Source organism: Balaenoptera acutorostrata, chromosome 3 (assembly GCF_949987535.1).
Source record: "Balaenoptera acutorostrata chromosome 3, mBalAcu1.1, whole genome shotgun sequence".
In the NCBI taxonomy this organism is placed as follows: Eukaryota; Metazoa; Chordata; class Mammalia; order Artiodactyla; family Balaenopteridae; genus Balaenoptera; species Balaenoptera acutorostrata.
Genome location: NC_080066.1, coordinates 149,408,174 through 149,421,721, shown reverse-complemented (window position 1 = coordinate 149,421,721; position 13,548 = coordinate 149,408,174).

Sequence of the window (13,548 nt, the reverse complement as noted above, 5' to 3'; positions counted from 1 at the left end):
GATTGTTGCACAAGTCCATTCCAGTTACCATTGCCCAAGCAAGGGAGTTCCAGCAGTCTGGCAAGAGTATCACCTGGGTTCCACAGGTAATCCTCCAAGCCTCTACTGAGGAATAGCAGCCTTAACTCCCCTGCTACTCCGGGTCAATGACTCCATCCGTAATGGTGACTCTTCCTCTCACAAGCTAGTCCTTGGACATATGATGACTGAGGGGCCTTGATGGCCGCTGTACCTTGTAGTTCCATGCCATTCATGCTGTGTCCCTGGCAAAGGTGCATTCTTTGTGGACGAAGACCTACCTAGAGCCCTGGAGCACACACAGTTGCTGGGAGGGCAAGCAGAAAAACCACCAGTGGATCATTAAGAGTCATGGTAAGTAGGGCCACCCAACTTCTACTCCTTGCTTCCCGATCCCATATATTCCTCATAATGGATATACAGTACCATGTAGCAGTCTTTGATTGAACATACACACTGTACCCTGAAGGATGGCACTCTATCCTTCCAGGATATTGTTTCTGAGCTGATGTTTTGGCTGTGCCTTCAGTAGGTCATTGCAGTGCAGTGTGCGGGTGGTTGCCAGTGAATATTTGATGTGATGCAAACAATGGATTCCATTGGGATGGGCCCATTCCTTTACCTCATTCACTGAAGGCTGAGGTCTCTGTTCACATCCTAAGCCACGTGGGATTCCATGGTTAAAGATCACACATTTCATAAGCAAGCCCCCAATACTCGTGCTGGCTGTGGCTCCGCAGGCACAAAAGGCTACTTATCACATCTAGAATTGCTATCTATTCTTGCGAGGGCCAAACGCTGGTCCTTGCAGATTGGAAGGGGCCCACGGTAGTTGACTTCCCACCAATTAGCTGCTAGGTCTTCTTGAGAAATAGTGACTTCTCAGGACTTCAGCAATGATCTTTGTTGTTGGCAAGTTGGACATTTAGAGACGGTAGTACCTGGACTGACTTTCTTGGCAAGTGGGAGTTCATGCTATTGAGCTCACTGTAGCCACTACCTCTGCCACCATAGCCACTCTGTTCATGTGCCCACTGTGCCAGTTCTGTGGTGGTCAATGGTGAAGATTGTCTAATGTTGATTGGCTGAGTCATTTTGTCTGCCTGGTTGCTCAGGGCCTTTTCCAGGATGGAAGCTTCTTGATAGGCATGAAGCTGTGCTACAAAAAGCCAATCAAAAATGGGCAGAAGACCTACATGGACATTTCTCCAAAGAAGACATACAGATGGCCAACAGGCACATGAAAAGATGCTCAACATCGCTAATTATTAGAGAAATGCAAATCAAAACCACAATGAGGTATCATCTCACAACTGTCAGAATGGCCATCATTAAAAAGTCTACAAATGATAAATGCTGGAGAGGATGTGGGGGAAAGGGAACACTTTTACACTGTTGGTGGGAATGTAAATTGGTGCAGTCACCATGGAAAACAGTATGGAGGTTCCTTAAAAAGCTAAAAATAGAACTACCAAAAGATTCAGCAATTCCACTCCTGGGTATATATCCGGAAAAAATGAAAACAGTAATTCAAAAATATACACACACCCCAATGTTCATAGCAGCACTATTTACAATAGCCAAGACATGGAAACAACCCACATGCCCATCTACAGATGATTGGTTTAAGACGATATGGTACATGGGACTTCCCTGGTGGTCCAGGGGTTAAGACTCTGCTCTGCCAGCACAGGGGTCACGGGTTCGACCCCTGTTAGGGGAACTAAGATCCCACATGTTGTGTGGCATGGCCAAAAGATTTAAAAAAAAACAAACTGTGGTATGTGTATACACTGGAATAGTACTCAGCCATAAAAAGTGAAATATTGCCATTTGCCACAACATGGATGGACCTAGATAATATTATACTAAGTGAAGTAAGTCAGGCAGAAAAAGACAAATATTATATGATATCACTAACATGTGGAGTCTAAAAAATAATACAAATGAATCTATATGGCAAACAGAAACAGACTAACAGACATAGAAAACAAACGTATGGTTACCAAAGGGGGAAGGGAGGGAGTGGAGGGATAAATTAGGAGTATGGGATTAACAGATACAAACTACTGTACACAAAATAGATAAGCAAAAGGGATTTACTGTATAGTACAGGGAACTCTGTTCAATATCTTCTAAGAACCTATAATGGAAAATAATCTGCACCATATAGAGATAGATAGATAGATACATATAGAGATATATAGAGATATATATCTGAATCATTTTGCTATACAACTGAAACTAACACAGTATTGTAAATCAACTATACTTAAAAAAGAAAACCTTCACACTTCCTGATTGCAGCTATATGAGCAGCCACATAGCTCTACCCTAGAACACCTTTTCTCTGACACTCTAGTCCTTTTTATTTCAGGCCCTGACCAGCTCACAAGGCTCTTAGCCACCTGAAGTAGTCTACTTGGAGACCTTCCACATAAGGTAGACGACAAAGGTACTAGCCATAAAACTGCCCAAGAATATGATTTTTTGTTATTTCTCTCTTTTTAGAGTCATCCCTGAAGAGGAATGTTATGCAGTCATCTTCCATGTTTGGTTTGAACCCACATACCAAGCCTACCCATCCATACACCAAAGTCAGGCATTTTATTCCTCATTTAGCTGACTGAACAAAGCCCCCATGTGGGCATATATGGAAGCTGAGTGAAGTGACTGGTGAAACCATGGTGAGTGATATGGTGACCCCTGCTCATACAATGTACACATATCTTCTCCTCTTGTATGAGCTTGGTACTGGATGTTCTATTTTGAGTTTTCTGTGAATTGCTGCCAGATCCATATGATTTTATGGATTGGCAGACTCAGAGAAACCTAGCTGATACTCGATGATTCAGGACACGTGCTCATATGGGGCCACATGGACAAAAAGCTCATTTTGCTCAGGTTCCCCCAATGCACCGAGAGCTGTCTCTCCATAGTCTGATGGCATGGCCTTGTTTCAAAACCCTATGGCCTACGTTGTGATTCTCCTTTGGGGCCTGCCACAGATTCCACACCACTTCTTTACCCCTACCACCAGTTTCCCACAGGGTCAAAGACATCAGCTGTGCCAGACTTTATGGCCCAAATTATGGCTTCTGCTTACACAGGCTAGCAAGAAAGCAAGGCCCTTTCTTGCCTTGTGTTCCCACTCAAAGATGGTCACCTTCATTATCATCCAGCATCGTATTCATAGGTGTGAAATGTTTGCTTCAGAAATGCAAAGAAGCATATATATCAGCCATCACCTTCCTTGTGGTAGGGAAGGCACCATGAAGCAATTTGCCTTTACTCTCGGGGTATGTCTGAATATTACCTATACCACTGTAACCCTAAATACTCCGATAATGTGAATTGTCCCTGAATCTTTGTAAGGTGTATCTCCTAACCTTGGAATGTATATCTCCTTATAAGACCTCTAATGAACTAACCAACTCAAGTTCGCCTGGTCCCATCAGCATGATGCTGTTGATATAATGAATCAGTATGATGTCTTCTGTATGTTCTGAGAGTCTAAATCTGTTCAGATAATATTATGCCAGATGTAGGAAGGTGGACATGGCCCTGGAGGCAAATATACAAATATGGTTATCCATGCCACATGAATGCTACCTTCTTTTGATGCTCTTTTCTGATGCAAACAGAAATTAACTAGTTTACCAAATCAATGGCTGCATGTTATGCACCTGAGGCCATTTTAATATCCTCCAGGAATGATAGTATATCTGACATAGCAGCCACAATAAGACATTATACTTGGGAGAGTTGGTTGTCTATAATCACTCATTTGGATCGATAAGTTTCCTGTAAAGGATGGATTGGTGATTTCAATGGAGATGTGAAACATACAACCACTACTGCTTCTTTTAGTCTTTAATGGTGACGCTTGTATCTACCTTCCCATGGTGAACACAATTCTAGTTGTTTCTTCTCAATTCTAGTTGTTTCTCTATCCCTATCATATTGTCTACCAAGGAAATGGTTGTAGGTTTCTTGGGGAAAGGACTGGGAGAATCACTACATTATCTATTTGTCATGATGTTGATATGTCCTTCCTCCTAGGAACCCAGCGATCTCTTTAGTCAACAGATTCTGTATTTGAAAATTAGCTTTGCCACATGAACTGAGCAGGCATCACTATTTTTTTTTTTTTTTTGGTGCAACCATTCTCAGTCTCCTGCTCCTCCAACTTTGCCTTCTTCTGATTATAGATGTTAAGCAGCACTCTCTTTGGCTACTCATCTGTTTGTCTTAGAATGACATTGTCTGTTAGCACCTCAAAAGTCCTTAGGTAAAAGGTAAATCACTTCAGCTGCCCCTCCAATATTGGCAATTTTGATGCTAATTCTGGTCCCCTAGTTTCAGGCTCTTAAGTGCAGCCCCTGACCTCTGTTACTTGAGAGAATACATTATCCTCATAGCTCTTAACAAACACTGGTCTGTGACGATGTATCATCAAACTGTTCTACAGATGAGAGACTCAACTGAACTCCTTAAAGATGATGTTGCCCATTGCACCAGTACATTTTAAATAGTTTGTATTGATGTATAATTGACATATAACATTCTGTTAGTTTCAGGTGTACAACATCACTAATCATTAGGGATATTCCACACTTGTCAGAATGGCTATCATCAAAAAGACAACAAATAACAAGTGTTGACAAGATGTGGAGAAAAGGGAACCCTCGTGCACTGTTGGTGGGAATGTAAATTGGTGCAGCCACTATGGAAAAGAGTATGGAGGTTCCTCAAAAAATGAAAAATAGAACTACTGTACAATCCAGCAGTTCCCCTCCTGGTTACTTATCCAGAGAAAATGAAAATACTAATTTGAAAAGATATGTACCCCAATGTTCATTGCAGCATTATTTACAATAGCCAAGATAGGGGGGCAACCTAAGAGTCTATCCATAGTTGAATAGATAAAGAAGATGTGATATATATATATGTATTTTTATATGTATGTATTTATATATATGTGGTATGTATTATATATATATACACACAATACATCTATAAAGTAAAATTTTACTTAGCCATAAAAAAGAATGAAATCTTGTCATTTGTGGCAACATGAATGGGCTAAAGGGTATTATGCTTAGTGAAACAAGTCAGCCAAAGAAAGACAAATACTATATGATTTCACTTGTATGTGAAATCTAAAAATCAAGATAGGGCTTCCTTAGTGGTGCAGTGGTTAAGGATCTGCCTGTCAATGCAGGGGATATGGGTTCGATCTCTGGTCCGGGAAGATCCCACATGCCGTGGAGCAACTAAGCCTGGGTGCCACAACTACTGAGCCTGCGCTCTAGAGCCTGCAAGCCACAACTACTGAGCCCTCGCGCCACAGCTATTGAAGCCCACGTGCCTAGAGCCCATGCTCTGCAACAAAGAGAAGCCATTGCAATGAGAAGCCCACGCACTGCAACGAAGAGTAGCCCCTGCCCGCTGCAACTAGAGAAAGCCCACGCAGAGCAACGAAGATCCAATGCAGCCAAAAATAAAAATAAATACAATAAATAAATTTATAAAAAAATAAAAATAAATAAAAATCAAGACAAATGAACAAACATAACAAAATAGAAACATAGTTATAGATACAAAGAACAGATGGTTGCCAGAGGGGAGGCAGGGGAGGAGAGATTGAGAGGTAGAAACTTCCAGTTACAGAATTAATAATGAGCCATGGGTATGACATGTACTCTGTGGAGTATATAGTCAATAATCATGTAATGTCTTTGCATGGTGACAGATGGTAAGTAGACTTATCATGGTGATCATTTTGAAATATATAGAAATATGGAATCACTGTGCTATATACCAGGAACTAATATAGCATTGTTGGTCAATTATACCTCAAAATAAACAGACAAACAAAGAAACAAACTCACAGAAAACGAGATCAGATTTGTGCTTACCGCAGGCAGGGTTGCGGGGAGGGATGAAGGTAGTCAAAAGGTACAAACTTCCAGTTTTATGATAAATAAATACAGGGATGTAGTGTACCACAGGATAAATATAATTAACACTGCTGTGTGTTATATATGAAAGTCGTTAAGAGAGTAAATCCCGAGGTCTCATCACAAGGAAAATATATTTTTTTCTAATTGTTTAATACTGTATCTTTACGAGATGGATGTTTACTAAACTTATTGTGGTAATCATTTCATGATGTAAGTTACATCATTATGCTGTACACTTATACGCGCTGTATGTCAATTACATCTCAATAACCTTGGAAGAAAACATTGTAATTAAAAAATATAAAATAAAAATTGTATAGATAAAACTTTAAAAAAATAAAAAATAAATAAAGTGAAGGAGGCTCACCTGCTTATATTAAAGCATCAGCCTGAGGGGCAGGCATCTAATTTAACACACACATCTGGGAGCCTGCTGGAATACTCTCCAGGGACAGAGACTGGCGGGTGCCATCCTTGCACTCTCCCTTTGCCATGCTCCAGAGCACCAGTATCTCCTGGAAGGGAGCTCTTACCTGCGTCTGCTGCCCAGATCTTTGTGGCTGCTGCCAAAGGCATGCATCTTAACCGCTTGGCTCTGGAAGCCAGGGGAGTTTGTGTTGCTGTCCCATGGGACTGTAATAATTGATGTCACCTAGAAAGTAGCTCATACCCCTCTGTCTGGCACCCAGATATTTGTGGCTGCTGCCAAGAGATACCTCTACATTGTCTGGCTCTGGAGGACAGTGGGGCTTGACCTCTTGGGTCCCACAGGATTGTAGCCAACAGAGAAAGAGTTCTTAAACAGCTACCACCCCCAGGACACAGCAAAAGGCAACAGACCCAAAAGCTTGATCTTTCTGTGAAGGAAGCCTATTAGCTAATCATTATGACTGCGACCTGAGGGGCAGGCCTCTAACTAAATATGCATCTAAGGGCTGACTATAATCCTTTTCAGAGACCTTGGAGGGCAGGCACTATCTTAAAGCTCTCCCTCTGCTACACTCCAGTGCACCAGTGTCTCCTGGAGGGGAGTTTTACTCCACCATACTGCTGGTGACTTAGTTTTTTATGTCTGGTGGCCTGGTTTTTGCAGCTGCCACCCATGGGACACCCCTTGTTCACCTGGCTCTGGGGGACAGTGAGGGGGGTGGGGTGGCTTATATTCCCATCTCTCCCCTGCTTAGAAATCCCCTAGAAGTTTCCAACTGCCCTTTAACATCTAGCTGCTCCATCCATCAGTCCATTCTAATACCAACTACTTACTCATTTACGCTTCTTTTCAAATTTGCCTTATTTTCTCATTATCACTCTAGACTCCAATCCTTCCTCTTGGGTTTCTCAATTTTCCCTGGGCATCAACTCTGGGGCTCCACAAAAAGTGATACTTTTTTTGTTTGAGGGATACCCAACATATGTAGACAGTCAAGAGCTTTGCACCTAGGGAGGACATAAAGGACAAGCCATAAGAACTCAAATTCTTCCAGAAGCCTTCAAACAACTGGCAAAGGAAGTTGATATCAGGTCGGTGATCATACAGTGTTAGGGAAAAGGCTCTTGAAACCATGAAATAGTAAATTCCTTTAAGGAACCAGTAAAAGTACCTATATAATAGTCCCCAAGAAGATCTTAATAGAGGAGGAATAAAATTTTGCACTAGACTTTTAAATAATTAATTAATTAATTAATTTTTGGCTGCATTGGGTCTTCATTGCTGTGCGTTGCTTTAGTTGTGGCGACGTGGACTATTCTTTTGTTGTGGTGGCAGGCTTGTCATTGCGGTGGCTTCTCTTGTTGCGGAGCACAGGCTCTAGGCGCAGGCTTAGTAGTTGTGGCTCACGGGCTCTAGAGCACAGGCTCAGTAGTTGTGGCACGCGGGCTTAGTTGCTCTGCGGCATGTGGGATCTTCCCGGACCAGGGATCGAATTCGTGTCCCTTGCATTGGCAGGATTCTTAACAACTGCACCACCAGGGAAGCCCCTGCACTAGACTTTTGCAAGATATGGTTTGGCTCAATTAACGTGAATGTTTCCTCCTGTGTCACAGCCAACTGCCTAGTTCTTCTTAATGGTAAATTTCCAATTTCCATAGTAATTGTTATGTCGACTTTTAAATAATCATTTATGTTTTATCACCAAAACATCAATTTCTCTAGCTGTTCAATTTATTTACTATAATAGACTATAACTTGAAATTCTCATGTAATCACTTACATTTTCTTTTACACGTTTTCATTTTCTGCCTCATCCCTAATATTAATTTTTTCCCCTTAATCTATTAATTGATTCTTTGTACTAACCAGCTTTCGGTTTTATTGATCCATTCTTCTGGTTTTGTTTGTTTGTTTTCCATTTCTTTTATCTTAGCTTTTCTTTTGACTAATTCTCTCTTTATACTTTCTCTTGGTTCTTTTTTTTTTTTTTTGTAAGTTGGACATTTATTTTCTGTCATCTTAAATAATAGATTTCATATGAAAGTTTTTCCTTTTTATTACTTGCCACATAACTTGTAATTTCTAGTTTGATACCCTTTTTGATTTGGGGGGTTATGCAAAGTAGTATTACTAATAGTGTTATAGATCTTAAAAGTTCTCAACACAAGGAAAAAATATTGTAACTGTATGAGGTGATGAATGTTAACTAAATTTATTGTGGTAATCATTTCACAATATATATGTATATCCAGTTGTTATGTTGTTCACATTAATCTTATATAATGTTACGTGTCAATTTATCTCAATAAAACTGAAAAAAATTACATTAAAAAAAAGCGTTACATGATTTTGAAGTGGTACTTTAGTAAGAAGATTTACTTTTGAGGTGTCAAGTTCTATTTTTATTGGATGTGCATTGTGTTTTGATGTATAGGAAACTTTATACTACAATGATATTTGACTTTTTTTTTAAACCGGAGCAACAGATGTCACTCAAGCACTTAAAACACACATAAAGATAGGCCATTTTTTTAATGGTTTCCTTTCCAAAAAGTTTATCTTCAGATTAAAATACACTTTACTTGTCCTGGATTCAAAGATTTGTCTTTACATTTCTAAATATGCTTTCCTGCAAAGGTTTTTAAACATAAATTTCAATAGATAAAATCCTGTTTCACCGTTGACTTATATCATAAAAGCACACATTCACCTGCTCAAAAAGGAAGCCCTGGTTAGCTTAATTGACAGTATTCAGAAAGCTTTCAATGGGCTTTAGTCCCATGGCAATTGGAAAGTTAGAATTTTCCTGATTTTCTCTACCTCATGAAACTTGTTTTTAATCAAGGTAGTAAGTGTACTTCAAGACAATGCAATTAACTTTGAATTTTTTTGCTTTCACTAACCTGTACAGAAGAGATCTCTAGCACTTCTGTATAGAAGAGTTACCTTTGATTTTCTCCAAAGTGTTATGGAGCAGATTTTTGTTTGGCTTAGGAATCACTAATGGGGGATTCTTCACTGTATAGTATGGTATGGGAAACTCTTGCCACCTTTCCAGTTGCCATTTCATTTGTTTTTTCAAAAAGTATGAATTATGGTTTAGGACTATGAAAAAAGTCATGGAGGACAGAAATGTGTTAGACATAGTCCCATTCATCCTATAGCCTATACTTTATAAAAAGTAATAAGACAAGTACATGAATAATTCTAAAACTGGATTGTTAATGATCACTGTCATTGGAGAAATGTGCAATAAAGGCAAAACAGTGAATTTCCTAATTGAATACTGTCACGGGCTAATTTTAAGTGGTTTGAAATTGGACTGAATTGGAAACTGAGTAGCCAACTCTCTAGTTCTAGCCATAGAAATTAGATAGAATGGAGGGAAAGACTTCTTACCCCCTCCAAAAGGAGATCTTTGTGGAATGTTGACTTTGAGGTGTTTGTTAGAAAACCATTTAGGCTACTAGAAATGTACCAGAAGTCACACACACTGTGATAAAATTTGAAGCCAAGGTGAAAGTTGAGTTTACCTAGCAAAAGAGGATACAGCAATAGTTCTCATAGTGTAGTCCCTGGACGACCACCACCACCAGCAGCATCTGGAAGCTTATTAGAAAATCCAGTTTTTCAGGTCCCATTCCAGACCTACTGAATCAGAAACCTTGGGGATGGGACACAGCAATCTGTGTTTTAATAAAGTCTCCAGGGGATCCTGTGCACACTACAGTTTGAGAGTCACTGGGACAAATAAAAAAAATGGAAGAGAGCTAAAGACCCCAGTTGAAGGTTTTTAAGGCTGAAGAAGACAAAAAGAAGTCCCAAAGTTGGAGAGAGGATCCATGGGAGCCAAACATTCAAGGAAGCCATGGGAGGAGAGAATTTCAAGAAGGAGATAATCAGTATTGTCAAATGTTATAGGAAGTTTAGTTCAAGTTGGGGCATTTGTACTAGTTCACAAATAGTACAAATATGAACTATTGTACAAGCTTCTTAACCTTTCTGAGCCTCAATTTGTGCACCTGTAAAATGAGTCTGGAATCATGCTCTTCCAAGATTTTAAGGTTTTTTAGTGAATTAAATTATATACTAGATGTCAATTATGAAACCAGATGATTCATGAAGTAATCTTTCTGTACCATAGCCATTAAATTTGGCCATAGTTCTAAAACCTAACTTCAGTATTAAAGCTCTCAAGGTTGGTGATTTTGATAACAACACTCCCATATACTTGCATGAGTTAAGTGATGGTAGAGCAGATACTGGAGGATTATGTAACTTGGCTAGATATCAAGAACATACTAGTGCTGAGGGACTGGCATGGACGGTGGATATGCCTTGTTTTCTGGATGTAAATTTTTATAAACTGCCACATGGAAGTGTGGCAGTTAAGATGGCTGGGTCAACTATTTTTCTGTTTATTAACACTAGAAACACACAGATGGGATTTGAGTCATATTTATGGGAAAGCAGCAGAAGCCATACTGATGAGCTATTTTGTGTTTTTTGTGAGAATTGTAAAATGATGACAAATATCACTTTGATTTAACAGATAGATATACTAAGGTATACAGTAGTGATGCTTAAAGTGAGAATATATATTATTTGTTAGGTTCTTAAATTCCTCACTGCCCCAAATTTTGTTTCATGAAAATCTTCCAGCATACTTGTAATTCTTACTATTTATTTGCTCCTTCAAGATCATTTCAAGGTTCTTAATAAGTGCTTATTTGGATGATGGACTAAATGGGAGACTGAAGACCTATATTTACTTAAATTGAATATATGCTTTATCTGAAAAGAATAACAGATTATTAGCTATGGCATTACCTAGAATACATGTATATGATTTAATCCATTATTTAACTATTAGCTGAGTGCCAACCTTTATTGGAGTCAGATCCATAAGGTGACATTTTATGTAGTGAAAAGGTACGAAAAGGTCTGGACTCTTAGAACAGTGCCCTCGGCATTTAAGATATGAGGAAAAGTTGGAGAGGTAATACACTTGACTAACTTGGATGCTGTATGAGTTCTGAAGTATCAAAAGAAGTGAATAAGGTGAGAGGCAATGCCATATACAAATTTTTGCATACTTCACAATACATTCTCTAATAAATCCTATGGCCCTATATGTTTCTGTCTCTGCACAGAGGTGAATTAAACAAACAAACATACAACAAAAAGTGTAAGCCAAGCAATTCAAAATAAAATACAAAGGAATCACAGCACTGAAGGAGACTCTATTCATAAACCAAAGCAACCCTGTTCACAAGACCATCTCTGCAATCCTAAGTTCTCCTGTATTCTACAACTGCTCCAGACTCTTTCCCATGAATCTAAATAATTTTCTCCCAGCACTACCAACTATGTAGTGTGACTTAACCTCTTAGGCTAAGTCTTCCCACCTTTCTTACTGCTCCAATCCCCAGGTTTGCAAGGTGTCTCTTTTTTGGAGAGATTGGGGTAGGGGAAGATTGGAGAAATAGGGGTAAGGGAAGGGATTAGTAGTCTTACTTTAATAAACCTTACCCTGATCACTTTAAAATCTTCCTGGTTCAGTTCAGGTGATGCTTTGTGGGAGGGGGTTGATACATTTGCTCAGCCCCAGAACCCAAAACAAAACCCCAAAGTTCAAATTCAAACCCTGAAGTATTCTTTCCACTCTCCTCTTTTTCATCTTTCTTATATACTGTTTGGACAACAATGACTTTGTACACCAAAACCAATAATACAGTGTGATAGATCTCTGTGATATATTTTAGTCAAAGACTAGTGGAGCTCTGAAGAGGAAATAATTTACATTGCCTGTGGAGTAAGGGAGGCTTCAAGAACCTGGTTTCCCTAAAGCGGCATCTGGAAGATGTGGAAGTTCATGCGTTACTCAGGGAGTTAATATCTCCTCCAGAATGGAGCATGGAGTGAATGAAGAACAGTGGCAGAAAAGGCAGGCCAAAGTCATATTACAAACGCCCTTCAATTACTTGCTAAGAAAATTAGAGTGACTACTGTAGGCAGAAAAAAATAGAGAATCTCATCATTATTTATGTCTCTTAGATAACTGTCAGCAGTGTGGGAGATAGGCTTGAGTTCATAATTAATGTTTTGTTTTTGTTTTTTAAGATTTTTGGCCATACCCATAGCATGTGGGATCTCAGTTCCCCCCCCCCCCCCCCCACCAGGGACTGAACCGGCGCCCTCTGCATTGGAAGTGCAGAGTCTTAACCACTGGTCTGCCGGGGAAGTCCCTATAATTAAGGGGTTTTTTTGTTTGTTTGTTTGTGTTGTTGTTTTAGACCCGGTGGGCCTAGATATGAGTGTTAACTAGATCAGCCTAAAGGCAGGAAGGAGATCAGGAATTTCTTTTCTAGAGGCACTTAGGGGAGAATTTAATAGATGGAAAGATGATAAGGGATTAAACCAGGAATATTTCAGTGGCAATAAAGAGGCAGGGATAGATGGAAAGATTTCAGGGTTAGCATGGGAAATGTGAGTCTTATGTCACCTGCACTCTATACTATTATGTCATCTCAAACACTTGACAGTTGAAGCTTTCTCTGACTCACCCTGGCAAATGGCACACGTGGGGGGCTTTCCCAAGCTACCCATGGTTCATTTGCATGCCCATTAGATTGCCAGCCTCTTTAAGGCAGGGATCATCTTTTCACCTCTGTGTTCCTCGAGGTTTCTAATGACCCACAGAAAGGCGTGCTGGATGGTTGGTGACTGAGTGGAAACTAGACATTCATAAATGACTGAAGATTACAGGCTATCTGGCAGTAAAAGCACTAGCATTAAAGGTTCACTGATACCAAGACATTACACCAATTACCATTCAACCTAAACTCTCATAGCAGTTTTTCCCCCTATTTTTATTAAGCTGGTGAACTACCTGATCTCGGAGAGGCAGCAGTGAGGGGTGGTGTGAAGCGAGATCTTAATTCCCTGCCCAGGAACTGAACCTGGGTAGCCTGGATGAAAACCAGGAATCCTGGCCACCACGCCCCCTGGATCTTGCCCCCAGTGAAAAATGCATTTCTCATGGGGACAAAAACGGTAAAAACAGGTACAAGTTTATTATTACAGACACAGCACAAAAACAAGTGGGAGCGCACACAGAGAAAGTTTGTTTAG